The 25,040-nt window shown below is 45.0% G+C and overlaps 1 protein-coding gene and 14 non-coding genes across 15 annotated transcripts in view; 13 read left to right on the top strand and 2 right to left on the bottom strand.

Moving 5' to 3' along the window:
* The window catches only part of LOC141340567 (uncharacterized), a 286,821-nt gene that overhangs the window by 212,480 nt on the left and 49,301 nt on the right, over positions 1–25,040 (bottom strand). The window lies entirely within an intron of this gene.
* trnae-uuc (transfer RNA glutamic acid (anticodon UUC)) lies at positions 5,722–5,793 on the top strand. The gene has a single exon. It is a non-coding gene; the product is annotated as a tRNA-Glu (tRNA).
* Positions 6,438–6,524, top strand: trnay-gua (transfer RNA tyrosine (anticodon GUA)). Its single transcript is given in 2 exon segments — positions 6,438–6,474; positions 6,489–6,524. It is a non-coding gene; the product is annotated as a tRNA-Tyr (tRNA).
* On the bottom strand, positions 6,634–6,705 carry trnae-cuc (transfer RNA glutamic acid (anticodon CUC)). The gene has a single exon. It is a non-coding gene; the product is annotated as a tRNA-Glu (tRNA).
* Positions 13,474–13,546, top strand: trnar-acg (transfer RNA arginine (anticodon ACG)). Its single transcript has one exon. It is a non-coding gene; the product is annotated as a tRNA-Arg (tRNA).
* Positions 16,943–17,083, top strand: LOC141285281 (U4 spliceosomal RNA). The gene has a single exon (XR_012338578.1). It is a non-coding gene; the product is annotated as a U4 spliceosomal RNA (small nuclear RNA).
* On the top strand, positions 17,942–18,014 carry trnak-cuu (transfer RNA lysine (anticodon CUU)). Its single transcript has one exon. It is a non-coding gene; the product is annotated as a tRNA-Lys (tRNA).
* On the top strand, positions 18,216–18,289 carry trnan-guu (transfer RNA asparagine (anticodon GUU)). The gene has a single exon. It is a non-coding gene; the product is annotated as a tRNA-Asn (tRNA).
* LOC141283663 (U4 spliceosomal RNA) lies at positions 19,568–19,708 on the top strand. Its single transcript, XR_012338188.1, has one exon. It is a non-coding gene; the product is annotated as a U4 spliceosomal RNA (small nuclear RNA).
* trnak-cuu (transfer RNA lysine (anticodon CUU)) lies at positions 20,567–20,639 on the top strand. The gene has a single exon. It is a non-coding gene; the product is annotated as a tRNA-Lys (tRNA).
* trnan-guu (transfer RNA asparagine (anticodon GUU)) lies at positions 20,841–20,914 on the top strand. The gene has a single exon. It is a non-coding gene; the product is annotated as a tRNA-Asn (tRNA).
* Positions 21,977–22,117, top strand: LOC141283655 (U4 spliceosomal RNA). Its single transcript, XR_012338187.1, has one exon. It is a non-coding gene; the product is annotated as a U4 spliceosomal RNA (small nuclear RNA).
* On the top strand, positions 22,976–23,048 carry trnak-cuu (transfer RNA lysine (anticodon CUU)). The gene has a single exon. It is a non-coding gene; the product is annotated as a tRNA-Lys (tRNA).
* On the top strand, positions 23,250–23,323 carry trnan-guu (transfer RNA asparagine (anticodon GUU)). Its single transcript has one exon. It is a non-coding gene; the product is annotated as a tRNA-Asn (tRNA).
* LOC141283649 (U4 spliceosomal RNA) lies at positions 24,386–24,526 on the top strand. Its single transcript, XR_012338186.1, has one exon. It is a non-coding gene; the product is annotated as a U4 spliceosomal RNA (small nuclear RNA).

Here is a 25,040-nt window from a genome sequence, read left to right as displayed (position 1 = left end):
AAGTACTTTTTGCATCTTTGGCATAAAATCTCATACATAGGCCTCCTTCTACACATATCTTTTAAGACCCTCTTGAATGAACTTTGCTGATGTGAAAAGTTTTTTGAACTGCAAAAACACATGCTTAGAAGGGATCTAGAATCCCGAAACTCTGGCCCCAGAGTCGGGGGCCCCTAGGCTACCACCATACCAAATTTTGATGTACTGTGACCTTTTGACCCTTGTATATCCAACGTCCCACTTGCAACTTATTCAATGGAAATTTCACAGGTGGTTCGTGGTCAGGGGGCATGAGTTTCGGCCAATTGGGCAGATACGGACGCGGAACTCCGGAAGCCGTCCCGGGGGGCCGCGACGTGACCCTAGTGCCGATTTCGGGGCGATCTGAGCTTTCTGTTCCACTGAACTGCAGAAACACGTGCTTAGAAGGGATCAAGAATCCCGAAACTCTGGCCCCAGAGTCAAGGGCCCCTAGGCTACCCCCGTACCAAATTTTGATGTCCTGTGACCTTTTGACCCTTGTATACCCAACGTCCCACTTGCAACTTATTCAATGGAAATTTCACAGGTGGTTCGTGGTCGGGGGGGGATGGGTTTCGGCCAATCGGGCAGATACGGACACGGAACTCCGGACACCATCCCGGGGGGCCGTGGCGTGACCCGTGTGCCGATTTCGGGGCGATCGGACCTTTGTGTCCTGCTGCCCGCAAAACACCTACAAAATGAATGGGATAAGTTACACGTGTCAGCGACCCCCGTCCAGCTCCGGGGGGTCCTATGGGCCCCAAACTTCACATCCTAGTAGCATTGGGCTCCCTGAACACCATATAGTGCAGACAAGCATCTACCCTGAACGAAAAGTACTTTTTGCATCTTTGGCATAAAATCTCATACATAGGCCTCCTTCTACACATATCTTTTAAGACCCTCTTGAATGAACTTTGCTGATGTGAAAAGTTTTTTGAACTGCAAAAACACATGCTTAGAAGGGATCTAGAATCGCGAAACTCTGGCCCCAGAGTCGGGGGCCCCTAGGCTACCACTGTACCAAATTTTGATGTCCTGTGACCTTTTGACCCCTGAATACCCAACGTCCCACTTGCAACTTATTCAATGGAAATTTCACAGGTGGTTCGTGGTCGGGGGGCATGAGTTTCGGCCAATTGGGCAGATATGGACACGGAACTCCGGAAGCCGTCCCGGGGGGCCGCGGCGTGACCCGTGTGCCAATTTCGGGGCGATCGGACCTTTCTGTCCCGCTGAACTGCAGAAACACATGCTTAGAAGTGACCTAGAATCCCGAAACTCTCGCCCCAGAGTGAAGGGCCCCTAGGCTACCACCGTACCAAATTTTGATGTCCTGTGACCTTTTGACCCCTGAATACCCAGCATCCCACTTGCAACTTATTCAATGGAAATTTCATAGGTGGTTCGTGGTCAGGGGTAGTGGGCTTCGGCCAATCGGGCAGATACGGACACGGAACTCCGGACGCTGTCCCGGGGGGCCGCGGCGTGACCCGTGTGCCAATTTCGGGGCGATCGGACCTTTCTGTCACGCTGAACTGCAGAAACACATGCTTAGAAGTGACCTAGAATTCTGAAACTCTGACCCCCAAGTCGGGGGCCCCTGGGCTACTGTTGTACCAAATTTTGAAGTCCTGTGACCTTTTGACCCCTGAATACCCAACGTCCCACTTGCAACTTATTCAATGGAAATTTCACAGGTGGTTCGTGGTCGGGGGGCATGAGTTTCGGCCAATTGGGCAGATCTCAAACTCAAAATAGGCGTTCCGTGGCACTGAGGAAGACTATGGTCAAGATTAGGTGGTTAGGGGTCAAAATAGGCGTTCCGTGGCACTGAGGAAGACTATGGTCAAGATTAGGTGGTTAGGGGTCAAAATAGGCGTTCCGTGGCACTGAGGAAGACTTTGGTCAAGATTAGGTGGTTAGGGGTCAAAATAGGCGTTCCGTGGCACTGAGGAAGACTATGGTCAAGTTTAGGTGGTTAGGGGTCAAAATAGGCGTTCCGTGGCACTGAGGAAGACTGTGGTGAAGAATAGGTGGTTAGTGGGCGAAATAGGCGTTCCGTGTCACTGGGGAAGGCTGTGGTGAAGAATAGGTGGTTAGTGGGCGAAATAGGCGTTCCGTGGCACTGAGGAAGACTTTGGTCAAGTTTAGGTGGTTAGGGGTCAAAATAGGCATTTCGTGGCACTTAGGAAGACTTTGGTCAAGTTTAGGTGGTTAGGGGTCAAAATAGGCATTTCGTGGCACTGAGGAAGACTTTGGTCAAGTTTAGGTGGTTAGGGGTCAAAATAGGCGTTCCGTGTCACTGAGGAAGACTTTGGTCAAGTTTAGGTGGTTAGGGGTCAAAATAGGCATTTCGTGGCACTGAGGAAGACTTTGGTCAAGTTTAGGTGGTTAGGGGTCAAAATAGGCGTTCCGTGTCACTGAGGAAGACTTTGGTCAAGTTTAGGTGGTTAGGGGTCAAAATAGGCGTTCCGTGTCACTGAGGAAGACTTTGGTCAAGTTTAGGTGGTTAGGGGTCAAAATAGGCGTTCCGTGTCACTGAGGAAGACTGTGGTGAAGAATAGGTGGTTAGTGGGCGAAATAGGCGTTCCGTGTCACTGAGGAAGGCTATGGTGAAGAATAGGTGGTTAGTGGGCGAAATAGGCGTTCCGTGTCACTGAGGAAGACTGTGGTGAAGAATAGGTGGTTAGGGGCACCCAAAGGCCTTTCGTGTCCTTCCTCGTGGTGCAAGGGTGCCCCCAGAGGCGTCCGTACGGAGCCTATGGCCAATTTGATGGACTTACCTGCTTTTTCGCAAAACGTCCACGCCACCATTGAAATAAGCGGCTCGTGTCGTCCACGAACTGCACGCGAGCCCACGCACCAACTATGCGTCCAATGGCAACTTATTTGAATTGCAAAAAGACCACGAACCACCTAGATTCCCTTACCTGTTTTATATTCCTGCAGATGGGGAATAATATTGTAACACTGTGTGACAATATGCCCCGCCGTTATTAAACTATGCTATTCTATGACATTAGCGGTGTAATTTACACTATTTACTTTTATGGGTTTTGATAAGAAACCACAAGAAACAGGTGAATAAAGGCTGACAATCAATGTTTAATGTTCAGAAGTTATTATTTCAAGAAATGTAAAGCATTTTGGCTGGTTTATTTGGCTGGTGTTCTATGAGAGCTGTGTGTGTTTTTCTGAATGTCTAAATGTGTTTCATCTATTTGTCCACATTGTTTTGAACTACTGTACAGCTGTGTGTTGCGATCAGGGCCGTTCCAAGCATTGTTGCGATGTGTTCATTGTCAAACTCCAAAATTAGATCATTTTTATTTTTTTAAAAACGTCATTACTTCATTTGAAAAAGTTAACACGTATATTTTACTGACAAAATATTTTAGTTTGTTGTGTATATATTTTTTTTCATTCGATCAGATGACATTTTAAGCTGTCATATGGTCGTGTTACAACGTGCCCCTCAGATGTTACAATGTACCCCACCTACGGGGCATGTTGTCACGTTTCACTTCCTTTCTTTTGAGGTAAATAACGAAAAACGTATACACTGTAAATATGAAACAAAGCGATATATTTGTACTAGACAAGTGTGAAAATAATGTGGATAAAAGTTTTACTCTGAACACCAAGTGGATTTACATAAACCGCGAAATTCAAAAAGTTATTGTGCCCCGCTCTCCCCTATATATTATTATTATATTTATATTTATTATACAAAATTATATTTAACAAACAAAAATGCTCCAAACGTTTTTCTAAATTTACTTAATAAAAAACGACACTAGATATATAATCACATTGCCAATGCATAAAAAAACTGAACTATTTTAATAGCTGAAACTATTATTAGTATAGGCCTAAGTTGTTTTGGGAAAAGGGGAAAAAAAGACAGGCTCGAGTCGGATTCACGGTCGAGAATTCTGATGAGCTGTTGGACAAGGTCACTAATCTTAGTTCATAGAGATCTCTGTGTCTGTGATTAGCTACATTGCTGAATGCTGCAAAACACATTTGAATAGTTTGCCATGTCTTCAATTCCTTTTGCTTTCGTTTGAGGGAATTTAGCACTGTCTGCTACCCTCGTACAACCAGGCTTGGCTAACCGCTCCAGTTACAGAGGGCTGTCGGGGATTCCATGACTAATATAATATATATAAAGCATAAATGTTTCTTCATTATTGTATTTGTGCATCCACAGCTGAGTAGGTTTTATAATAAATTGAGAACAAAATATGAATATCGCATTTGCTGGACAACACCTGCCACCTTATGGGGTGTTTTTACTTGAGTACACTGTCGTGTTACACCAGTTATGTGTCTGACCAAGCAAATGAATAAATAACTCATTGTAACAGACAAGATCAAGATAATGAACACTCCTGATACACCGTGTGACACTACAGTTAGTACAATTAAAAAATTATAATGAGAAAATTACAAAATACATTTACATTTATTATTGTTTAAAATGTTGTTAATGTTAATGGATTTGTTTCAGCTATTTAAAATGTAACTATTTAAAATCTTTGATGTCATGTTCGCTGATGACTTTAGTACCATGGACAGTGAATTGTTAGCAGGCTGCCGTAATGGAAACGTAATTTGTAGATGGTCCCTCAGATGAGCGATGACGTCACGACACTCCATAGAGGTAAGCGTGTTTATCAGCTTCTTTAAAACGCCGACTTCTGCAGAAAAATGCGTTGTAGTTTGTGCTCATAATATTGGGTAATGATATTTGACCAAAAATAGCCTTTTTTTTATGCAGATTAACAGAGTTATTGAACACGGAAGTCCGAATGTGCGAATATAAAACCAACTTTACCGCAGTCGTAAAGTTTAGTAACGACCAATGGAGCGAAGCGGGCGTTTTCGCTCAACAACTAACTGGACATCATTATTAACAGCACCAAAAACGTAACCTATAAGGTAATATATATAAATACAGTAACTTACCTTTGATAGATGTGCTGAATAAACTGAACGAGGCAGATCTTCACTGAACTGTATTTCACGCTCCGAGTCAGTATGAAAATGGCGACTTCAAACTTCCTGGGGTGACGAAACACGGAAGAGTGCCACTAGAGCGTTAGTGGACAAAAGAATATTGCATCCGTAGTGGTTTAGCACTACCATTGAGAATGAATGGGAAACGGTTTAGGGCCGTTTAGCTAAACTATTCTCGGCTGCCGCGCGGGGCCAGGCGGCCCGGGTTCGACTCCCGGTATGGGAAGGCGGGCTCCTCTTTGCTACCGGTCAGGATTCCTGGTTTTCACCCAGGCGGCCTGGGTTCGACTCCCGGTATGGGAAGGCGGGCTCCTCTTTGCTACCGGTCAGGAGATAACGGTTACAATGCAAGACCACGCTTGTTTTTTCGAATGCGTGGCGTGAGTATTTTTGGAATCTTTTTTTTTTACCCGGACAAGGCTTCCGCTGACCAGTTCCCATGAAATGAAATCCGAACTAGCCAATAATCAGCAACTTATCCGGTTAAAACCGCGTCTCAGTTTCATTGTTAATCTCATGATTTTTTCATTTCTGTACCTTGACAGACCGACGATAGGCTGTTTTTCCTTGAGATAACGGTTACAATGTAAGACCATGCTTGTTTTTTCAAATGCGTGGCGTGAGTATTTTTGGAATCTTTTTTTTACCAGGACAAGGCTTCCGCTGACCAGTTCTCTTATGGTCTAGCGGTCAGGATTCCTGGTTTTCACCCAGGCGGCCCGGGTTCGACTCCCGGTATGGGAAGGCGGGCTCCTCTTTGCTACCGGTCAAGATTCCTGGTTTTCACCCAGGCGGCCTGGGTTCGACTCCCGGTATGGGAAGGCGGGCTCCTCTTTGCTACCGGTCAGGAGATAACGGTTACAATGCAAGACCACGCTTGTTTTTTCGAATGCGTGGCGTGAGTATTTTTGGAATCTTTTTTTTTACCCGGACAAGGCTTCCGCTGACCAGTTCCCACGAAATGAAATCCGAACTAGCCAATAATCAGCAACTTACCCGGTTAAAACCGCGTCTCAGTTTCATTGTTAATCTCATGATTTTTTCATTTCTGTACCTTGACAGACGGGCGATAGGCTGTTTTTCCTTGAGATAACGGTCACAATGCAAGACCACACTTGTTTTTTCGAATGCGTGGCGTGAGTATTTTTGGAATCTTTTTTTTACCCTGACAAGGCTTCCGCTGACCAGTTCCCATATGGTCTACCGCCAGGATTCCTGGTTTTCACCTAGGTGGCCCGGGTTCAACTCCCGGTATTGGAAGGTGGGCTCCTCTGTGCTTCCCTCTACGAAAAAGGGCCACACGTCTTCCTGCGTCGAAAGCCGTTTTTTGGCCAGCAGTCGGGCTGCAGAAACCTAATAGGCCGAGCTTGTGACCCCACAGACCTGCGCCTTCGATAGCTCAGCTGGTAGAGCGGAGGACTGTAGGAGGAACGTTGGCAATCCTTAGGTCGCTGGTTCGACTCCGGCTCGAAGGAGGTTGTTTTTCACGTGCCCACCTTTTTGGGGGGGGCCGGCCTTCTGAAAGCGGCCAACAGAGCTTGATTTCACAGTCCGCCATTGGGGGGGAGGGGGGGCAAAAGAGCTTTCCCTGACCGGGAATCGAACCCAGGCCGCGGCGGTGAGAGCGCCGAATCCTAACCACTAGACCACCAGGGAAGAGCCGATCTAATGCTGGCCTGCTAATAACATGAGAACAAGCAGACAGCAATACAGGCTTCTGTCACGTCGAAAACCAACGAGTCGGGCTGCAAGCACGAGGACCCCCAGGCGGTGGGCCAGTGGCGCAATGGATAACGCATTGGACCCCAGAGGGCGATAGTGAGTTACCAGGAAGTGTTTGGCTGCAGTAGGGAGAGGAAGGCTCTCCTCCATTTTGTGTTAATTTTTGTTTTGTTTTGGCGTTATAAGCGTTATTTGTAAAGTCTTTACATTTTTTTTTCTAATTTTTTCCTCCCTACAGCATATGCTGTTGGGGGGGAACGTTTTATTTTTGTTTTTGTGTGTTTAAGCACATTTTTTTTTTCGTTTGTTTGTTTTCGTTTGGGTGCATAACGGCGGACGGACGCATGGTAACAGACATGGATACGGCTGGAGGAACGCGAGAGGTTGACGGACACGGATCTGAAAGAAGACGACGAGACGGGAATACAATGGATGGTCATAAAAGGATTAACAGGACAAAGATGGATTATTTAAAAGAAGCTACAGTGAGTGTGGATATTTCGAATGTGAACGCGAGGGCGGAGGACATCATAAAAGCAGTGACGGAAAGGATTGGAAAAGGAAACATTTTAGCGGTAAGACCAAAGCAAAACAAAGAATATGAAGTGACTGTAGAAAACGTGGAAGACGTGGAGGCGTTGGTGGAAGGATTAAAAATCAAGGACACGATGTGTGAAGTTAAAAGGCTCCAAAATAGAGACTATGTTGTTTCGTTCATGCACCTGCCTGTTTATATAGACGATCGAGAGATTTTAGAAAAATTGGAAGGGTGGGGAGTTACCCCTATTTCGGGCATCAAAAGACGAGTGTATCCGGGCACGACCATTGAAGATGGAACGAGATTTATTAAGTCTCGTTTTCCTAAGGAGGTTGCCTCTCTCCCATATAGCACAAAGCTAGATACAGCTGAAGGGTTTCAGTATTTCAGGGTGATGCACAGCCATCAGATTAAAACCTGTCGGCTGTGTATGAGCCCTGAACATATCATGAAAGACTGCCCTGACTTTAAGTGCTATAAATGTGAGGAGAGAGGACATTTTGCGAGAGAGTGTAACGCGGTGAGATGCCCGGATTGCCAAAAAGTTTTAACTAAATGCGAATGCTGGTTTGAGCAAGACGTGACTCATATGAACGGGCAGGTGCATGAACGAGACAACGCGTTGGTGGGGGAAGATGACGCTGTGCCAGAACGGAGTGAGGAGGGAGAGGAAATAAACGAAAGTTATGGAGAGCCGATAGAGATGGAAAAACCAAGCGATGATAATTTACAAGGGGTGACAGAGATTGAAGATAAAAGAACTACTGATGGGAACACAGAGAGTATGATGGAGGAACAAGAAAACAATGAACAGTTAAAGGAGATCCAAAATAAAGAGGATAAAGGAAATTCAGAGCAAACGGAGCAGGAGGAAGGACTACTGGAACAAGTGGATTCATCTGAAAGACTGGAAAAAGTGAAGGAAGGAAAAGAGGACTCAAACAGTACATGTGAAGGAAAAGAGAAAAGAACAGCGATCACAAATAGAAGAAGGCGTAAACTCAAGGTAAAACCAAACTTAGAAGGAATAAGGAAAAGTCTTATGAACAAAGAGTTAGGGAAGAACAGATATGAAGTATTAAAAGAGGCAAGTGAAATGGACTAATGATATGGTTTTTTTAAGTGATTTAATTTATTTATTTTTCTTTTATCTTTTAATGGTTTTAAATTGTGTTAGTTTTAATGCAAGAGGACTGATGGATATGGGTAAATTTACGAGAGTACAAGAAAAATGCAAATACCAAGATATTATTGCCTTACAAGAAACAAACTGGAATCAAAATGTGATGTTTGATATTAAGAAGAGGTGGGATGGAGGAGTTTTATATAACAATGGAGATGGGAGATCTGGGAGAGGTGTTGCTTTTTTAATGAAGGATGATGTGTTTAAAGAAAGTAAAATTGTGTATAAGGATTCAATAGGTAAATGTTTAATGATAGAGATGAAATATGAGGGGAAAATTTTGTGTTTAGTAAATGTACATGCACCTGGAGAAGGAAAAGAAAAAAAAGAGTTTTTTTATGTTTTAAGAAATATTGTAAACAAGTACAAGGAAATAATAATGATGGGAGATTTTAATACTGTTTTTAGTAAACAAGATATGGCAGAAGGAATGGTTTTTAAAGGAGATATGGGGAGGAATGATTTAAAAATTCTAATGGAAGAAAATAATATAATAGATGTTTGGAGAGAAAGAAATGAAAGAAAAAAGGAATTTTCAAGGAGACAAATAGTAGGGAATTTTGTATGCCAAACTAGAATCGACTATATTTTATGCAAAAGAAGAATGGAGAATCTTATCGAAAAGATTAAGTACGAGGAAACCAGTTTCAGTGACCATAAGTTTTTATTTTTTAGCTTGGACGGGGGTAAAAAGCAACAAGGACCGGGAGTTTGGATTTTAAATACACAGATTTTAAAAGATGAAGGTTATGTATTGAGAGTTAAAGAAATTATAGAGAAAGAAATGAAAACAAATTGTATTAAGAGGATAAAAGAATATGGTGGGAAAACGTAAAATTTCTAATAAAAAAGTTCTCTATAAAATATTGTAGTTTAACACAGAAGTGTAAAAGGTTTAAAGAAAGAGAAATAAAAGAGAGTATGGAAACGGAATTGAAAAAGGATATCAAAGATATAGAAAAGATAAAAGAAATGGAAGAGAAACTGAAAGAAATAGAAGAAAATAAATATGAAGGAGCAAGGCTTAGGAGCAAAGCAAAATATGTGGTAGAGGGAGAAAAAAGAGAGGAAAAGCTGAAACAATAAAAGAAATAAGGGGAAAAAATGGAGAAATTGTAGAAGCAAATGATAAGATCTTAGAGGAAATAAGGTATTTCTATGAGGATTTGTTTAGTGCAAGAGGAGTAGAAAAAGAGGAAGAAGAGAAACTGTTAAAGCTGATAAAAACGAAAGTAAACGAGAAAGATAAAGAAGAGTGTGATCAAGAAATTAGAGAAGAGGAGATCGAAAGAGCAATAGGAGAACTGAATAAAAGGAAAAGCCCAGGAATAGATGGATTGGGAGCTGAGTTTTATGTATGTTTTAAGGGAGTTTTAACAATGATTTTAAATGGGGTTTTTAAAGAGATTTTTGAAAAAGAAGAAATTAATGAAAGAACAGGGATGGGGTTAATGAAATTGATATATAAAAGAAAAGGGGAAAAAGTAGATTTTAAAAATTTTAGACCTATTACGATGCAAAACACGGATCTTAAAATTTTAGCAAAGGTTTTAGCAAACAGATTAAAGGGAGTAATACCGAGTATAATTACGACAAACCAAGCATATGGAGTCAAAGGAAGAGACATTGTGGATATAACAATGAGTATAAGGGATATGATATGGTACATGAAAGAAAAGAAAGAAGAGGGGTATATAATTAGTGTGGATTTTGAAAAGGCTTTTGATAGGGTTGAGCATGAGTATTTATTTGATGTTTTAAGGGAATTTGGTTTTGGAGAGATTTTTTCTAAATGGATTGAGATTTTATATAAAGGTGCGTTAACAAAGATTAAATGTAATGGTTTTTTAACAGATTGTTTTAAAATTACAAGATCGATTAGACAAGGGTGTCCGCTTTCGGCTCTATTGTATTCACTCGTGGCAGAACCGCTGGGACTATTAATAAAACAGAAGAAAGGAATAATAGGAATAGAAATCGAAAATAAAGAGGTAGAGGGGAAAATCTTTCAATATGCTGATGACACGACAATTATAGTTAAAACGAAGGAAAGTGTTAAAGAGGTCATGAAAGCTTTGAATGAATACTGTAGAGGATCAGGAAGTAAAGTAAACGAGGATAAGACAGTGTATATGAGATTTGGCAAAGCTATGGTTGTAACAGATTGTTTTGATTTTAAAGAAGTGGAGGAAATGAAGATTTTAGGAATTTTAATGGGGAAAAATGAAAAGAAAACAAGAGACGAAATGTGGGATCAGCTGATAATGGAGATAGAGCGGAGGTTAAACTTTTGGAAAATGAGAGCACTAAACTTGAAGGGAAAGGATTTAATATGGAATGTCTTAATGATATCTAAAGTATGGTATGTTTTATATGTTATTGATATACCGGTGTGGATTGAAAAGAGGCTGAAGAAATGTGTTATGAATTTTTTATGGGACGGAAAACCGCCAAGAATTGCATATAATACGATTCTAGGAGAGGTGGAAAAGGGAGGTTTGAATTTAATGGACGTGGAGCAGCGGAAAAATGCTTTAAGAGTGAAAGTTGTAAAAAAATACTTAAACGAAGAGAATAAAACAGAATGGAAGAAAACAATGATATACTTTTTGAACAAATGTGGGGATTTTAAAATGGGAGACGACGTATTGTGGATGAAAACTAAAATGTGGATGACTGAAGGACTACCAAATTTTTACCGAGAAATGTTTAGCGCATGGGGAAAGTTTTTATAAAAAATTGAGTATGAACCACGCGGAAGAGAAGCAATTTTAAACCAACCTTTGTTTTTAAATCAAAACGTTTTAAAACAAGGGAAAGAACTGTTTTTTAGGAAATGGATGGGAGTAGGTATCACAAAAATAAGAGATGTCTTATATGAATTTAAAGAAGGTTTTTTTAAGTACACAATATATTGTGGACACGATGGAGGAAGCAAAGGAAGAATACAATGTACAGGAATTAGAAAATAAGTATGAAGATATAAAGAATGCAATACCTAAAGAATGGATTGAAAGAGTTAACAATGCAGAAGAAGACTCAAAAGACAAAAACATTTCTGTAAGAGTGGGGGAAAATCTGCATGTGTTTAAAGATTGTACTGTCAGGATCTTATATGCTGTTTTTAGAGATGATTTGTTTAAAGAACCGATTGTAAATAAGTACTGGGAAAGAAAATTCAAAGATTTAAAGAAAGAATGTATATGGAGAAACATGAGAGGGAAATGTGTGGAGATAAAGTTGGAATGTTTAGACTATTTTATAAGACATAAAGTGATTTTCACTGACTCTGTTTTATATAAGATTGATTGTAAAGTGTGCCAAAAAGAAGTGGAATGGATTTTACACGTTTTTATACTGTAAAGAATTGGAGGGATTTTTAAAGAAATGTAAAGAAGTGGTTAAAGGTTTGACAGAGGGGTGGGACGAAAATGTAATGGAATGGGACAGAGTGATGATGTTTGGATGGGAAAAGAAGGGAAAAAACAAAAAGTTAATAAACTTATGGATAAGTTTAATGAAAAGTGCAATATGGGAAAGAAGAAATGTGGCTAAAAATGAAAAAGTGGTTTTAGATGTTTGGACTTTGTTTAAAAGAAAAACAGAACTGTACATTAAAACACTGCATGGGTATTTTAAATGTGAAAACAGATTGAATGAATTTTATCATGTCTTTACACTTCAAGTTTATCAAGTTTTAAAGGATCTTTTGTGGACGCTGCCAGAACGTGAAAACGATTAAATGTGAAAATGATTGTATTTATTTTCTGATTAAATTATTTGGGTTTACAATAACAGTTTTTTTTTTTTTTCTTCCCACGTTTGTTGTGCCTTAAAAGATTTGATGTGGAAACTGACAGAAGATTCTGGAATTCTGAATGTATGTATAAGGAATGTGCAGTGAAAATGTTTTGTTTATGAAAAACTTTTACTTTTATTGTATTTTTAATGTTTGAAATTTCTTAATAAAAAAAAAAAAAAAAATGGATAACGCGTCTGACTACGGATCAGAAGATTCTAGGTTCGACTCCTTGCTTGCTATGATTTTATAATATACACTATAATTTTATATGTTAAGTATAATAAAAAACTAAAAAAAAAACTAACACAACCATACCTGTAGTATTGCGAGAACCACTGTCAATTGAATTGCTCTCTCAGTCGAAAATGGCCTCTACGCAAAGGTTTTCTGTCAGTGAGATTTTGTCACAGGTGTTTTACAGTGAAAGTTGGGGGGTGTTTCAGAGTGTTGTTAAGTAATCAACAAAGACATCAATTACTTTAAGCAACGGTAAACTTTCGTCACCACAACAGAAGACCCGCCTCTCCATTCAATCGATTGGACAATGGAAAAGAACGCGAATGACGTTGGGCATTTTTCCGCTCAGAGTTTTTTTTTTTTTTCAACTTCAGGCACTCAGAGCGCTGCTGCAAAAACGTGAGGCGCCGGGGGCGCATAAACAGCGCGCAGAGCGCTCACTGCCAACAGAAAACCATTCAAAACAGGCGCCTCCAACGGCAAAAACGCGTTCGGTGTGATCGCCGCCTAATCCAAATTTTTAATAGGCCGAGGTTGGGACCCCACAGACCCGTACCTTCGATAGCTCAGCTGGTAGAGCGGAGGACTGTAGGCAGGAGAGTTGGACATCCTTAGGTTGCTGGTTTGACTCCGGCTCGAAGGAGGTAGTTTTTCACGTGCCCACCTTTTTTTTGGGGGGGGGGGGGGGCATCTGAAAGCGGCCAACAGAGCTTGATTTCACAGTTCGCCGTTGGGGGGAGGGGGGAAAAAGCGCATTGCCTGACCGGGAATCGAACCCGGGCCGCAGCGGTGAGAGTGCCGAATCCTAACCACTAGACCAACAGGGAAGAGCATATCTGACGCGGGCCTGCTAATAAAATGAGAACAAGCAGACAGCAATACATGCTTCTGTCACGTCGAAAACCAACAAGTCGGGCGCAAGCACGAAGTACCCTAGACGGTGGGCCAGTGGCGCAATGGATAACGTGTCTGACTACGGATCAGAAGATTCTAGGTTCGACTCCTGGCTGGTTCCCTCTCTGCTTTTTGCGTAATGCAGTATGGTTTTGATGTCACGGGCTTGCCGAAATGTTGCCCTATTCCTACGTGCCACCCGGTCTCTGAGGAAAAGTTGGACACGAAATTAAATCCGAACTAGCCAAAAATCAGCAACTTACCCGGTTAAAAGCGTGTCTCAGTTTCATCGTTAATCTCATGCTTTTTTCATTTCTGAACCTTGACAGATCGGCAATAGGCTGTTTTTCCTTGAGATAACGGGTTACAATGCAAGACCACGCTTGTTTTTTCAAATGCATGGCATGAGTATTTTTCGAATCTTTTTTTCTTACCCGGACAAGGCTATCACTAAGCAGTTCCCATATGGTCTAGCGGTCAGGATTCCTGGTTTTCGACTCCCGGTATGGGAAGGTGGGCTTCTCTTTGCTTGCCTCTTCAAAACGGGCCTCACGTCTTTCTGCGTCGAAAGCCATTTTTTGGCCAGCAGTCGAGCTGTAGAAACATAATAGGCCGAGGTTGGGACCCCACAGACCCGTGCCTTCGATAGCTCAGCTGGTAGACGAACTTATTTAGGTTTAAATAAAAACACCAAACGCGTATTTTAGTTTTAAGCAACGACAAAAACAGCTGTCCTGTCAGTCAAATCAAAGGATTATAGCGCGAGTGCTCTAAAATCTTAGTTTTTGCTGTTAAGTAAACTGTCATATTAGCAGAAACATAAATAATACAGCTCCGGGTTACCCACAATAGACACCAAAGGTTTCTCCTCCATTTCTTGCAGTCTCCGGACTTTTTAAGCAACGGTAAACTTTCGTCACCACAACAGAAGACCCGCCTCTCCATTCAATCGATTGGACAATGGAAAAGAACGCGAATGACGTTGGGCATTTTTCCGCTCAGAGTTGATTTTTTTTTTCAACTTCAGGCGCTCAGAGCGCTCCTGCAAAAACGTGAGGCGCCAGTGGCGCATAAACAGCATGCAGAACGCACACTGCCACCAGAAAACCATTCAAAAGAGGCGCCTCCAACGGCAAAAACGTGTTCGGTGTGATCGCCGCCTAATCCAAATTTTTGCGTAATGCAGTTTAAAATCTTTTTTTTTTTTTACACAGACAAGGCTTTCACTGACCTGTTTCCATATGGTCTAGTGGTCAGGCTTCCTGGTTTTCACCCAGGCAGCCTGGGTTCGACTCCCGGTATGGGAAGGCGGGCTCCTTTTTGCTTCCAGTCAGGATTCCTGGTTTTCACCCAGGCAGCCCGGGTTCGACTCCCGGTATGGGAAGGCGGGCTCCTTTTTGCTACCAGTCAGGATTCCTGGTTTTCACCCAGGCGTGCCCGGGTTCGACTCCCGGTATTGGAAGGCGGGCTCCTCTTTGCTTGCCTCTTCAAAACGGTCCGCACGTCTTTCTGCGTCGAAAGCCATTTTTTGGCCAGCAGTCGAGCTGCAGAAATATAATAGGCCGAGGTTGGGACCTCACAGATCCGTGCCTTCGATAGCTCAGCTGGTAGAGCTGAGGTTGGGCATTTTTCCGCTCAGAGTTTATTTTTTTTTTCAACTTCAGGCGCTCAGAGTGCTCCTGCTAAAGCTGATATGTAATATATGTAAGTTTTAGAACATAACTACAGCCGAAATATATTTAAAGTGCAAAAACTTTGAATAAAATATCAATAATCAGTAATATAAATCTTATAAAATATTAATTTGTCATTTCAAAAATGATTTCATTCATTTGGACATCATTTATGTGATAATTACTGATAAATAAAACATTCAGTAAACACTTCAATGTATGGCAACACTGTAATATGAACTGGGAAGCTTGTGATCATCCTTACTCCCATATAAATATACAGGAAAGTAGAGAAAACATTTTTTTTTTCAGATAATTTATTGTAAATATACACTCCAAAAACATTGCTTTAAAGGACAAAGAGATAAAATTCCCTTTCACTTCTTTTCTCCTCGTTTTTTTCTTTTCTCTCTCTCTTTTCTTTCTTTTTCTCTTTTCCCCCTTCTCCCCCCTCCTTCCTTTTCTTCCCCCCCCTTAACAGACTATTGTTCCCCAGCTTTGGCGCAATCGGTTAGCGCGTTCGGCTGTTAACCGAAAGGTTGGTGGTTCGAGCCCACCCAGGGACGTGTGAAATGCCGGAGTTTTGCACGCGCGTCAGGTGTCCACTGACGCCTATGCCATTCTTAGGGTTGCGAGGCACAGCTTTCTCAGGGCGTTTATCTTGTGCACCTTCAATAAGCTGGCTTGTTTTAAAAGAATTCAGCGGCGGGTGTTTGGTGAACATTTTCACCAGCTCGAGTAGTTTGCTGTGGCATGTGGATGCCTTCTTTACTGATGATCTGTCTCTGGGGCTCATCTAGTTGACATAGTATCCGCTGACATTCGGCTGAAGGTGCTGATCCACCATCTGCTCTTGGTACGGACTGGAACCGGGGGACTGTAGTGACCATCAGATCGGAATACAGAATGGATCTGGTGGCTACGGTGACCTCAGAATAAGAAGAAACAGACTAATATTAATGTAGATGCAAAAGTCCACAAAGTCAATACCCCACCGGGATGACTTGAAATACAGTCAGCATCGGCAATTTTTGCCAATCTCTCTGGAGGCTTGTTGAGAAAGATAGTCTTGCTTCGTTTTGTTTCCTTTTATTGGCGTGGCTGGTTGTTGGTCCTCGTCAAAGAGGTGTCCACCGATCGTAGCGTGCCGGAGCCAGAAGACTTGTTGTTTTGTCAATATGTTCTCAAGACTTTGCGGCAGGTATCAATAAACTGAACTGAGTGTGTCAGATAGGGAAGACACACAAAAATTGCAGAGTGGGGTCCCCAGGAACGAGGATCACTGCTAAACGTACCGAACGACGAGGATGGGATTCGAACACACGCGTGCAGAGCACAATGGATTAGCAGTCCATCGCCTTAACCACTCGGCCACCTCGTCATATTACGTGGCGCCTTTTATTTAGCACTCCCGATTCAGATCATCAGCTCATTAGTAGAGAACTCAAAGAACTGAACTGAGTGTGTTAGATAAGGAGGACACACAAAAAGTTCAGCATGGGGTCCCCAGGACCTAGATTAAGGTCCAGTGCTAAAGGAACCGAACGACAAGGATGGGATTAGCAGTCCATCGCCTTAACCACTCGGCCTCCCCGCCCCCTTGCTGACTGAGAGAGGCCATGCTGCGGACCTTTTCAGCTGCTGCTGCTGTGCTTTCAGCAGGCTGTTTTGAGCACAGAGGGAATAGTGAATGAGCCGTCTTTTACACACCTCTAATCTGTTCCGTAGAAACACGGTGCAGCAACCCGTGCCAGGAGACTGTTTGTGCGGCAGTTTAAAGCTTGCTACCACCTTGTCGGTTCACATCCACGTAGGTGCCTGAAAAGGTCACGACCGTCGCCGGCATTCTTTCGCAGAGGCAATATTGTAGCCTATGAGGTTTATCCAAGACGCGATCATTGCTGGTTGAAAACTTTACCCAATACCCCGCCAGGATGACTTGAAATACAGTCAGCTTTGGCAATTTTTGCTAGCCTCTCTGGAGGCTTAGAGTATTGTTGAGAAAAAGTATCCTTGTTTCGTTTAGGTTTTGTTTCTCGTCAAAAAGGTGTCTGCTGATGATTGAGCGCCAGAGCCAGAAGGCTTGTTGTTTTGTAAATATGTCCTCAAGACGGGTATCATTAAACTGCAGCGCAATTACGGCTCACCGTTACCCATCGTAAACAGGTTGGGCCTGTCTGGTCCGGTGGGCTCTCAGTGGCGCTAAAGCTTCCAGTGCATGTCGAGCACAATGTATTAGCCTTCCACCGCCTTAACCGCTGGACCACCTCGTCATCTTGCGTGGTTTCTTTGTATAACACTCCTGAATCATGTGCATGTGGATGCCTTCTTCGTCTTTTGTTTCAGCCGCCGAGGGCCTGTTTTCCACTGAGGCCCTGCGTCAAACTCCCTATGAGACACAATCGAACGTTAGTAGTAACCTCCGATTACGGCCGAATGTGGATTCTGCTCGGACGACGGGGCACCGGTACATCCTTTGTAGCTTTGGCTTGTTAGCCAAACGCTACAGCAGTTTGCCATTTCCCATGAAATCATCCTTGATTTCCTTAAGAAAGGTGCCCCAAATTGGTGGAAAATCACATCTCAACCATACGCTGTCCAAAGCATTGACCCGCCTTCACGCGGCAAAACAGAACGTGTTGTTGGCCCGCACTGCTGGGTCAAACTGCGCTTCCCAAAAACAGATTGGGTCAAAACCGACAGAAGAAAACTCTAAGCCTGCTCTAAGCCCTACCCACGGGGAGGGCTCGACAGTCTCGCACAACGCGAGAGCCTCCGTTTCGCCTGTGTAATTTGGGGGCCGATGAAAACTGGGTCCGACCCGGTGAAGAAGCCCACGACCAGCCCGGCTAGCTCAGTCGGTAGAGCATGAGACTCTTAATCTCAGGGTCGTGGGTTCGAGCCCCACGTTGGGCGGCTCAGTTGACTCTCTTTCTTCCCAAAAGGGTGGCGGGCTCCAGCGTGCCCATTCGCCGCGCAGGCTGAGCGGATTTTGCGAGCTCCGGAAACATCTTTCAAAACAGATGTCGCTGTTAGTGCGAGCGATTTTAATCCCTATCACTAACCCTAACCCTTTCTTTTACACCGGTGATCCGGCGGCAGCAAGCAGCAGCGGCTGTCTCTGTGGCGCAATCGGTTAGCGCGTTCGGCTGTTAACCGAAAGGTTGGTGGTTCGAGCCCACCCAGGGACGTGTGAAATGCCGGAGTTTTGCACGCGCGTCAGGTGTCCACTGACGCCTATGCCATTCTTAGGGTTGCGAGGCACAGCTTTCTCAGGGCGTTTATCTTGTGCACCTTCAATAAGCTGGCTTGTTTTAAAAGAATTCAGCGGCGGGTGTTTGGTGAACATTTTCACCAGCTCGAGTAGTTTGCTGTGGCATGTGGATGCCTTCTTTACTGATGATCTGTCTCTGGGGCTCATCTAGTTGACATAGTATCCGCTGACATTCGGCTGAAGGTGCTGATCCACCATCTGCTCTTGGTACGGACTGGAACCGGGGGACTGTAGTGACCATCAGATCGGAATACAGAATGGATCTGGTGGCTACGGTGACCTCAGAATAAGAAGAAACAGACTAATATTAATGTAGATGCAAAAGTCCACAAAGTCAATACCCCACCGGGATGACTTGAAATACAGTCAGCATCGGCAATTTTTGCCAATCTCTCTGGAGGCTTGTTGAGAAAGATAGTCTTGCTTCGTTTTGTTTCCTTTTATTGGCGTGGCTGGTTGTTGGTCCTCGTCAAAGAGGTGTCCACCGATCGTAGTGTGCCGGAGCCAGAAGACTTGTTGTTTTGTCAATATGTTCTCAAGACTTTGCGGCAGGTATCAATAAACTGAACTGAGTGTGTCAGATAGGGAAGACACACAAAAATTGCAGAGTGGGGTCCCCTGGAACGAGGATCACTGCTAAACGTACCGAACGACGAGGATGGGATTCGAACACACGCGTGCAGAGCACAATGGATTAGCAGTCCATCGCCTTAACCACTCGGCCACCTCGTCATATTACGTGGCGCCTTTTATTTAGCACTCCCGATTCAGATCATCAGCTCATTAGTAGAGAACTCAAAGAACTGAACTGAGTGTGTTAGATAAGGAGGACACACAAAAAGTTCAGCATGGGGTCCCCAGGACCTAGATTAAGGTCCAGTGCTAAAGGAACCGAACGACAAGGATGGGATTAGCAGTCCATCGCCTTAACCACTCGGCCTCCCCGCCCCCTTGCTGACTGAGAGAGGCCATGCTGCGGACCTTTTCAGCTGCTGCTGCTGTGCTTTCAGCAGGCTGTTTTGAGCACAGAGGGAATAGTGAATGAGCCGTCTTTTACACACCTCTAATCTGTTCCGTAGAAACACGGTGCAGCAACCCGTGCCAGGAGACTGTTTGTGCGGCAGTTTAAAGCTTGCTACCACCTTGTCGGTTCACATCCACGTAGGTGCCTGAAAAGGTCACGACCGTCGCCGGCATTCTTTCGCAGAGGCAATATTGTAGCCTATGAGGTTTATCCGAGGCGCGATCATTGCTGGTTGAAAACTTTACCCAATACCCCGCCAGGATGACTTGAAATACAGTCAGCTTTGGCAATTTTTGCTAGCCTCTCTGGAGGCTTAGAGTATTGTTGAGAAAAAGTATCCTTGTTTCGTTTAGGTTTTGTTTCTCGTCAAAAAGGTGTCTGCTGATGATTGAGCGCCAGAGCCAGAAGGCTTGTTGTTTTGTAAATATGTCCTCAAGACGGGTATCATTAAACTGCAGCGCAATTACGGCTCACCGTTACCCATCGTAAACAGGTTGGGCCTGTCTGGTCCGGTGGGCTCTCAGTGGCGCTAAAGCTTCCAGTGCATGTCGAGCACAATGTATTAGCCTTCCACCGCCTTAACCGCTGGACCACCTCGTCATCTTGCGTGGTTTCTTTGTATAACACTCCTGAATCATGTGCATGTGGATGCCTTCTTCGTCTTTTGTTTCAGCCGCCGAGGGCCTGTTTTCCACTGAGGCCCTGCGTCAAACTCCCTATGAGACACAATCGAACGTTAGTAGTAACCTCCGATTACGGCCGAATGTGGATTCTGCTCGGACGACGGGGCACCGGTACATCCTTTGTAGCTTTGGCTTGTTAGCCAAACGCTACAGCAGTTTGCCATTTCCCATGAAATCATCCTTGATTTCCTTAAGAAAGGTGCCCCAAATTGGTGGAAAATCACATCTCAACCATACGCTGTCCAAAGCATTGACCCGCCTTCACGCGGCAAAACAGAACGTGTTGTTGGCCCGCACTGCTGGGTCAAACTGCGCTTCCCAAAAACAGATTGGGTCAAAACCGACAGAAGAAAACTCTAAGCCTGCTCTAAGCCCTACCCACGGGGAGGGCTCGACAGTCTCGCACAACGCGAGAGCCTCCGTTTCGCCTGTGTAATTTGGGGGCCGATGAAAACTGGGTCCGACCCGGTGAAGAAGCCCACGACCAGCCCGGCTAGCTCAGTCGGTAGAGCATGAGACTCTTAATCTCAGGGTCGTGGGTTCGAGCCCCACGTTGGGCGGCTCAGTTGACTCTCTTTCTTCCCAAAAGGGTGGCGGGCTCCAGCGTGCCCATTCGCCGCGCAGGCTGAGCGGATTTTGCGAGCTCCGGAAACATCTTTCAAAACAGATGTCGCTGTTAGTGCGAGCGATTTTAATCCCTATCACTAACCCTAACCCTTTCTTTTACACCGGTGATCCGGCGGCAGCAAGCAGCAGCGGCTGTCTCTGTGGCGCAATCGGTTAGCGCGTTCGGCTGTTAACCGAAAGGTTGGTGGTTCGAGCCCACCCAGGGACGTGTGAAATGCCGGAGTTTTGCACGCGCGTCAGGTGTCCACTGACGCCTATGCCATTCTTAGGGTTGCGAGGCACAGCTTTCTCAGGGCGTTTATCTTGTGCACCTTCAATAAGCTGGCTTGTTTTAAAAGAATTCAGCGGCGGGTGTTTGGTGAACATTTTCACCAGCTCGAGTAGTTTGCTGTGGCATGTGGATGCCTTCTTTACTGATGATCTGTCTCTGGGGCTCATCTAGTTGACATAGTATCCGCTGACATTCGGCTGAAGGTGCTGATCCACCATCTGCTCTTGGTACGGACTGGAACCGGGGGACTGTAGTGACCATCAGATCGGAATACAGAATGGATCTGGTGGCTACGGTGACCTCAGAATAAGAAGAAACAGACTAATATTAATGTAGATGCAAAAGTCCACAAAGTCAATACCCCACCGGGATGACTTGAAATACAGTCAGCATCGGCAATTTTTGCCAATCTCTCTGGAGGCTTGTTGAGAAAGATAGTCTTGCTTCGTTTTGTTTCCTTTTATTGGCGTGGCTGGTTGTTGGTCCTCGTCAAAGAGGTGTCCACCGATCGTAGTGTGCCGGAGCCAGAAGACTTGTTGTTTTGTCAATATGTTCTCAAGACTTTGCGGCAGGTATCAATAAACTGAACTGAGTGTGTCAGATAGGGAAGACACACAAAAATTGCAGAGTGGGGTCCCCAGGAACGAGGATCACTGCTAAACGTACCGAACGACGAGGATGGGATTCGAACACACGCGTGCAGAGCACAATGGATTAGCAGTCCATCGCCTTAACCACTCGGCCTCCCCGCCCCCTTGCTGACTGAGAGAGGCCATGCTGCGGACCTTTTCAGCTGCTGCTGCTGTGCTTTCAGCAGGCTGTTTTGAGCACAGAGGGAATAGTGAATGAGCCGTCTTTTACACACCTCTAATCTGTTCCGTAGAAACACGGTGCAGCAACCCGTGCCAGGAGACTGTTTGTGCGGCAGTTTAAAGCTTGCTACCACCTTGTCGGTTCACATCCACGTAGGTGCCTGAAAAGGTCACGACCGTCGCCGGCATTCTTTCGCAGAGGCAATATTGTAGCCTATGAGGTTTATCCGAGGCGCGATCATTGCTGGTTGAAAACTTTACCCAATACCCCGCCAGGATGACTTGAAATACAGTCAGCTTTGGCAATTTTTGCTAGCCTCTCTGGAGGCTTAGAGTATTGTTGAGAAAAAGTATCCTTGTTTCGTTTAGGTTTTGTTTCTCGTCAAAAAGGTGTCTGCTGATGATTGAGCGCCAGAGCCAGAAGGCTTGTTGTTTTGTAAATATGTCCTCAAGACGGGTATCATTAAACTGCAGCGCAATTACGGCTCACCGTTACCCATCGTAAACAGGTTGGGCCTGTCTGGTCCGGTGGGCTCTCAGTGGCGCTAAAGCTTCCAGTGCATGTCGAGCACAATGTATTAGCCTTCCACCGCCTTAACCGCTGGACCACCTCGTCATCTTGCGTGGTTTCTTTGTATAACACTCCTGAATCATGTGCATGTGGATGCCTTCTTCGTCTTTTGTTTCAGCCGCCGAGGGCCTGTTTTCCACTGAGGCCCTGCGTCAAACTCCCTATGAGACACAATCGAACGTTAGTAGTAACCTCCGATTACGGCCGAATGTGGATTCTGCTCGGACGACGGGGCACCGGTACATCCTTTGTAGCTTTGGCTTGTTAGCCAAACGCTACAGCAGTTTGCCATTTCCCATGAAATCATCCTTGATTTCCTTAAGAAAGGTGCCCCAAATTGGTGGAAAATCACATCTCAACCATACGCTGTCCAAAGCATTGACCCGCCTTCACGCGGCAAAACAGAACGTGTTGTTGGCCCGCACTGCTGGGTCAAACTGCGCTTCCCAAAAACAGATTGGGTCAAAACCGACAGAAGAAAACTCTAAGCCTGCTCTAAGCCCTACCCACGGGGAGGGCTCGACAGTCTCGCACAACGCGAGAGCCTCCGTTTCGCCTGTGTAATTTGGGGGCCGATGAAAACTGGGTCCGACCCGGTGAAGAAGCCCACGACCAGCCCGGCTAGCTCAGTCGGTAGAGCATGAGACTCTTAATCTCAGGGTCGTGGGTTCGAGCCCCACGTTGGGCGGCTCAGTTGACTCTCTTTCTTCCCAAAAGGGTGGCGGGCTCCAGCGTGCCCATTCGCCGCGCAGGCTGAGCGGATTTTGCGAGCTCCGGAAACATCTTTCAAAACAGATGTCGCTGTTAGTGCGAGCGATTTTAATCCCTATCACTAACCCTAACCCTTTCTTTTACACCGGTGATCCGGCGGCAGCAAGCAGCAGCGGCTGTCTCTGTGGCGCAATCGGTTAGCGCGTTCGGCTGTTAACCGAAAGGTTGGTGGTTCGAGCCCACCCAGGGACGTGTGAAATGCCGGAGTTTTGCACGCGCGTCAGGTGTCCACTGACGCCTATGCCATTCTTAGGGTTGCGAGGCACAGCTTTCTCAGGGCGTTTATCTTGTGCACCTTCAATAAGCTGGCTTGTTTTAAAAGAATTCAGCGGCGGGTGTTTGGTGAACATTTTCACCAGCTCGAGTAGTTTGCTGTGGCATGTGGATGCCTTCTTTACTGATGATCTGTCTCTGGGGCTCATCTAGTTGACATAGTATCCGCTGACATTCGGCTGAAGGTGCTGATCCACCATCTGCTCTTGGTACGGACTGGAACCGGGGGACTGTAGTGACCATCAGATCGGAATACAGAATGGATCTGGTGGCTACGGTGACCTCAGAATAAGAAGAAACAGACTAATATTAATGTAGATGCAAAAGTCCACAAAGTCAATACCCCACCGGGATGACTTGAAATACAGTCAGCATCGGCAATTTTTGCCAATCTCTCTGGAGGCTTGTTGAGAAAGATAGTCTTGCTTCGTTTTGTTTCCTTTTATTGGCGTGGCTGGTTGTTGGTCCTCGTCAAAGAGGTGTCCACCGATCGTAGTGTGCCGGAGCCAGAAGACTTGTTGTTTTGTCAATATGTTCTCAAGACTTTGCGGCAGGTATCAATAAACTGAACTGAGTGTGTCAGATAGGGAAGACACACAAAAATTGCAGAGTGGGGTCCCCAGGAACGAGGATCACTGCTAAACGTACCGAACGACGAGGATGGGATTCGAACACACGCGTGCAGAGCACAATGGATTAGCAGTCCATCGCCTTAACCACTCGGCCTCCCCGCCCCCTTGCTGACTGAGAGAGGCCATGCTGCGGACCTTTTCAGCTGCTGCTGCTGTGCTTTCAGCAGGCTGTTTTGAGCACAGAGGGAATAGTGAATGAGCCGTCTTTTACACACCTCTAATCTGTTCCGTAGAAACACGGTGCAGCAACCCGTGCCAGGAGACTGTTTGTGCGGCAGTTTAAAGCTTGCTACCACCTTGTCGGTTCACATCCACGTAGGTGCCTGAAAAGGTCACGACCGTCGCCGGCATTCTTTCGCAGAGGCAATATTGTAGCCTATGAGGTTTATCCGAGGCGCGATCATTGCTGGTTGAAAACTTTACCCAATACCCCGCCAGGATGACTTGAAATACAGTCAGCTTTGGCAATTTTTGCTAGCCTCTCTGGAGGCTTAGAGTATTGTTGAGAAAAAGTATCCTTGTTTCGTTTAGGTTTTGTTTCTCGTCAAAAAGGTGTCTGCTGATGATTGAGCGCCAGAGCCAGAAGGCTTGTTGTTTTGTAAATATGTCCTCAAGACGGGTATCATTAAACTGCAGCGCAATTACGGCTCACCGTTACCCATCGTAAACAGGTTGGGCCTGTCTGGTCCGGTGGGCTCTCAGTGGCGCTAAAGCTTCCAGTGCATGTCGAGCACAATGTATTAGCCTTCCACCGCCTTAACCGCTGGACCACCTCGTCATCTTGCGTGGTTTCTTTGTATAACACTCCTGAATCATGTGCATGTGGATGCCTTCTTCGTCTTTTGTTTCAGCCGCCGAGGGCCTGTTTTCCACTGAGGCCCTGCGTCAAACTCCCTATGAGACACAATCGAACGTTAGTAGTAACCTCCGATTACGGCCGAATGTGGATTCTGCTCGGACGACGGGGCACCGGTACATCCTTTGTAGCTTTGGCTTGTTAGCCA

Source organism: Garra rufa, chromosome 1 (assembly GCF_049309525.1).
Source record: "Garra rufa chromosome 1, GarRuf1.0, whole genome shotgun sequence".
NCBI classification, from domain to species: domain Eukaryota; kingdom Metazoa; phylum Chordata; class Actinopteri; order Cypriniformes; family Cyprinidae; genus Garra; species Garra rufa.
This window is presented reverse-complemented; position numbering and strand designations above follow the sequence as displayed.